Source organism: Arachis ipaensis, chromosome B06, assembly GCF_000816755.2.
Source record: "Arachis ipaensis cultivar K30076 chromosome B06, Araip1.1, whole genome shotgun sequence".
Taxonomy (NCBI): Eukaryota; Viridiplantae; Streptophyta; class Magnoliopsida; order Fabales; family Fabaceae; genus Arachis; species Arachis ipaensis.
Genome location: NC_029790.2, coordinates 36,534,481 through 36,540,397, shown reverse-complemented (window position 1 = coordinate 36,540,397; position 5,917 = coordinate 36,534,481). Strand labels below are relative to the sequence as shown.

Here is a 5,917-nt window from a genome sequence, read left to right as displayed (position 1 = left end):
GAGGGAACAAGGTCTAAGATGACACACAATACGAATATAAAACACTTCCCTCTTTTTATATATACATTATGAACGAGTGAATTATTAAGAAACATATGAATTATTTCAATTATATTGAGATATTAATATTAGACCACCTGGAGGCTTACTTTAGAGATAACGAGACCTTCAAGCATTGACGTCTAATGAACATCGCCAACAGGACTTCGCCTAGTTCGTCGAGGTATACGGGTGGGTTGGCAATGTTCATGAAGACGAAGATGAGACTGATAAGAATTTTGCCATTGTTTTATGCTATAGTAGTTACTTGAATTAGTTAGTAGAGTTTACGGTGTTTAATTTCCTTTTTTATTATTAAGTTACTTAAGTAGTTAGTAAAGTTTAAGGTGGTTAATTTTTAGTTTTAATGGATTTAGGTGGTTAGAATAGGTTAGAACAGGTTAGATTAGGCTTTGAGATTGTTGGAAAATGTTGGATTATTTAACTGTTTATTGATTCCTACTATTGAAATTGTTTGAAAAATGATTGACTGTGAAAATAATGATGTTAATTTGTTTTGGATGGAACCCTTTAAGGGTGGCTAAATCCAAATTTCAGGGGAGTCTCTGTCGAAATTTTTATAATATTTTCATTTAAATCGAAAAAATGCAAATTATGTTTCGAAATCAGAATAGAGATTTCCTGCTTCATATATATTTGTCTGTCATTGTTTAATTTGTCCATTTATTTTATTGTTTGGTTGATATATTAATTTGTAGTCTAAGTTGTTGGATCGTGAGGCTACACTGGCGGAGATCTTCAAGTATACACATACTTTGAGGGCAAACAAGGAGAGATTTACTGACGAGCGGTTGGCGGCCTATTATGTGAGTTTAAATTAATCTTAAATTTCAACTTCATTTGGTTTAAAGTCAATTATTTAACTATTATCATAATAACAACTAACGTGTGTAACGCAGGAGAATTATCAGTAGAGGTTGGAGGCCGCAAACCAGCAATCTCATCCGCCTGGTGGAGCCGACGAAGTCGACTCTGAGACCTCAGTTGTGGATCCCGACAGGATTTGGCATGAGACCGCCTCTGAACCCCACAAGAATTACAGTTTTGGGTTGGGCTCGTTCTTTGCCAATGGCCTCCGCTCCTCCACGTTGGCTTCTTCCTCTGCCTCTGCCTCTGTCTCTGCCACCAGCCCTGCTGATATCTAAGAGGTTATCGACCTAAGGGATGAGGTGCAGAAGCTAACACACGAGCTTCATCAGCAACAGGAGCAGTCTGAGGAGAGGTATCGAGAGATTCTTGTACGCGTTGCTGCCAGCTCGGACCTGACGGAGAAGCTGGAGTAGCTCGAGCGGCTGCGACAACAGATGGAGGAGTACAACCAGCAGATGCGCACTGGAGGTAGCAGTGTTGCTTCTTCCAGCGGCGCTGCTGGTTACCCCGATGACGTTATTGGTGGGGCACCAATGGTAGCACTTACTCTGCCGCCTCAGCAGAGGCCACGATGCCGACACAGCCGCCAATGACGATTATCAGGATCTGTGAAATCGCTTAGGATTTTATGCATTTTTGTTTGTTTAGGGTACATTATTCTACTTATGTGACATTTTATTATATTCATACCATTTATTTTTAATAAAATAATTTATTGATTTCAGCTAATTTAAGATTTCTGATAACAATTTCTTTAACAAGAGTTTTAATTTTATTTTGACTATTAGTTGTGGCTAAAAAATAAAAAATAAAAATTCTATCGGCAGATTAATTCGACGGTAAGTTTTGGCGCCATTTCAAGTTAATCGGACGGTAATCATCAACCTAGGCTCGACAATCCATTGAAAATACTGACAAAAAATCCGCCAATAATTAGCGTCAGACGAAAATAATCCGTTGGTAAGAGGTTTCCAACGCCATTTATACCATCACCTATAGGACGACGGTAAATCCGACGGTAAGGTACTTGAAAGTGGATTTATTTGATTAATCCGACGGTAAATTCAACGATAACCAGCATTTTTCTTGTAGTGTCGGAAAGAGATAAACTCATGACCTTGGGAACTAAAAGGCATAGTCAAAGTAAAAAAATAGAAAAAGACTTTGACGAAGACATCAAGATCTAACAAAGAACATAGAAGTTTGAAACTCCCAGCTATTAGGATGGATTTGTTAAGGAGCACAGCCAGTATACTTTAAAACATTTTCCTAAAATTCTGTAAAAGAAAGACGGACTCCAAGTCATGTGAACAAGGTTTCGTAGATCCGTACCTACTCCAAAACATTTCTAGCATGCTCGTTTATATGGCATAGATGATCATCAAAACCTGGAGCTAACAGCACATACAGGTTGCCCAAATCCGAGTTAAAGATAACCCTGGATTCTCACAAACTGTCCAGCTCGTCTTGCGTGATGGTAGATGGGATGGATTTCACTTCCTTGAAAACCCAAGAGTATATATCCACCTCGCCAGCTAGATTGAGCTGAGGGCGAAGTTGCCTCGAGGTACCAATGCATTCACGACATTTGCGATTGAAGGTAATCTTTCTCCTCGACATCTGGGAAAAATCTACAGGGGCAACATCACTATGTTACAAAGGGAAAAATTCAAAAATTACTAAGAAAACTCGAAGAAAAACCCATCAATTTTTGGAAAAACCCAAAAAGGGGCAAGAAAAGCCTAAATCAACATTACTCAAATTAGAAAAAACTAAAATAATGGTACCCCTACTACATTTTCCTAATCAAAACTATGAAGTTGAAAAAAATTTATGCCACAATCATTCAGAAAGCACATACTACAATAAAGAAAAGCAGAATTCGACCCCATAAAATATACATACATATGACCTTCGAAGGAAATGCTACATATGACAAAAATCTTACTTGGGTTTGATGAAAGATGCTAAGTGATGTACTTGAAGATGGAAGCGGAGAATGAAATTTTCCTCACTAACTCACTGCCAAGAAAAGGAAGAAGACGACCAAGGATGATTTCTGTGCAGAAAGGAAAACCTAGAGAAACACTTCAAAGAGAAAGAAGGAGTTTTTGGGAGTTTTGAGTAAATTGAGAAGTGGATATTAAAGTGGAGCTATTTAATTGAAAAGTTATGTGGCATTGATTGATGGAGAGAGAAGTTGCAATTAAAATCTGATAATTCACAAACTGAGGAAAAATACAACTGCTCAAAGAAAACTAAAAGATTTTCTCAAAGATCTTTTGGTGCTTAAAATCTAATAAGTGCAAAAAAATTGTTTGGGCTTGGTCCCTTAAACTTGGATATTCTTGACAAAGTCATTAACTCACGAGTTGGGACACTGTTCTGAACACGAATGGTATATCAAGAATATGATTAAATGAGAATATCACATTATGAGCTCGATAAAGCTAACAGGGTTGTCATTAAGACTAATAAAGTCATTAACTCATGAAGCTGTCAAATTATGACATTAAAAATATACATTAAAGGCAGTAAATGTCTAATAACAGTTACATCGAAAAAATGTAATAAAAAAAGACAAACTTAGCAATTAATACTCTATTCACCACAATTACCTAAAATATTACTGACTTAAGCATCAAAGTATTTTGCAGATTGTCCTTCCGATTTGGTTTCAATGTTGTCTAATTAGGATCTTCAAATCTCATTAATTCGTCACCTCTGCAAAAAGTATGAACTAATGAACACTTAATTTATTCAACAATTTAATAAATTTAAATATATTTATAAATTTATAATTTAGTATTATCAAATATCACGCCAATCAAAATATTTGTCTAGAAATTTATTAAAAGCAAAAGTGTTATTGACACAACATGTGATTATTTACCATCTTTAAGGTTTCGTGCATTTTTAATTTATTAAAATTTAAAACAACTACCTGTAATAAAACAATATTAAAGTCAAATATAAAGCTAACTAGTGAGTGAACTATCAATTCGATCCATCCCCGAATGATAATGCGACCCCTAAAAAAATTCACTTCAGCCCCTATTTCCTACTTCCGTGACACAACGCGATTCCTGTAAATATTTATCCGTCAACTCCGAACGAAAAACGTGACCTGTCATGGTAACTGTGTGCGCTAGCACCTTTCCTTGCTGAGGTAGATGTTTCCTGCATATGTGTACACCTCGAAATGGTCAAGGGATTAGTTGTCCTCTTTCATGTCTGCAAAAATATCGTCGTTTTCATGGGAGGAGACTTCTCATATGTTGTTGATTGAGCACCATGCCAATCTCCAGTCTCCCTCGTAGACTCAACCCGCAGCCTTGCCTACCCGACAATCTCCAATTTCTGAGTCACCGCTGTAGGACTCGGATCCACCAGTCGCGTCTACTTTGGCATCAATCTCAAATTCCCCAGCCTCCTCCTCCACCACTCCATCCATGTCAAATAATTCCTCGTAACCAACCTCCTCCTCAATGGTTAGACCTCCCTTACCCTCCTTCGACGTTTCTGCCGTACCCCGCAGCCATTGCTGCCAGTTTCTACAGGAGCTCTGCGACTCAGAGAACATCTAAATCCTCATAACCCCTGCAATAATGACCAATTCACCCTTTCTCTGACTTCCTCCCACACCATTTCAGTTTTCTCGATCTCTTCCTTGAAGGTTTTCCTTTTGTCTTGGATCCCCGCAACAACGGATTGGGGCTCACAACCTGAACCTGAATGGACCGCGATGATGAAGGTGAGAATTTGAGATCCAATAATGGTGTTTTTGCAATGGACATGGTATAGTCGTTGATTATGAGAAGTTAAAGATTGTGGCTTTGGAGGCTGCAAATGCATCGCAAGCACCTTACAGTGGGTCCCCTTCAAAGGTGGCTCTGGTGGACTGCGATAGAAAGGTGTGTATAAGGAATTTTACATGGAATCAGTGGCGTTTAACCCGAGCTTAGGGCTGATGCAGGCGGCGGTGGTGGCGTTTGTGGCGGGTGACGGTGGTTGGTATGATGAGATCGTAGGTGCAGTGTTGGTGGAGAAAGAAGGTGCTCTGGTGAGTCAAGAAGAGATGGCGAGGTTGTTGACGCGTTCCATTTCAGCCACATGTCGCTTCCAAGCACTTCTTTGCTTTTCCAATTCCAAAGATGTTTGACAATTGGTATAGTTTTTAGATTTAGATTGTGATTATTGTTGTTGCTTTATGATGGATCATGGTGCTCATTCATGGATATGAGTCAATGAGTCATGAATGGATGAGAGGACAACGTATGAGAAGTCTCCTCCCATGAAAATGACGACGTTTTTGCAGATGTGAAAGATGACAACTAATCGTCTGATCATTTTGAGGTATACACATATGTAGCCAACATCCACCTTAGCAATGCAGGGAGAGGTGCTAGCACACATGGTTACCGTGACAGGTTAGCATTTTCTGTTTGGAGTTGACAAAAAACATCCTCAAATACTGCGTTGTGACGGAAGTAGGGGACATGAGACGAAGTGGATTGTTTTTTTTTTTTGAAGGGTTGCATTGTCATTCAAAAAAATAGACAGAAATTAGGTTGGTAATTTACTCATTAACTAGTTGTGATTGTTGTCCAACCCTACAAAACTTACCACTTAATGAACAGTTGTTATTGGCAACACTGTCTGAATATACTATAAGATCTATGTACCTGTAATAGAATTAGATTAAATATTTAAATTAATTTGTTTTTTAAGGAATATAAAATCATACATTTTGATCAATTTGTTTTACTGAAATAATTTTCTAAGATTTTTATTAAATAAAAATTTATTAAAGACGAAGATGTCCGATTTAAAATTTGGAGATTAATTTGAGTGTTACTCATAAAATTATTACTTGATTTAATAATGTAAAAATTATGCCAATATCATACAATTAAATCTCCCTAGATGAGTATTATTATAAGGAAAAGGATTTAACTTTATAATATTTTCATTATGATGTAGCCTA

General features: G+C 37.5%; 1 pseudogene; it reads left to right on the top strand.

The window, feature by feature from the left end:
• On the top strand, positions 4,710 to 5,310 carry LOC110263738 (annotated as a pseudogene).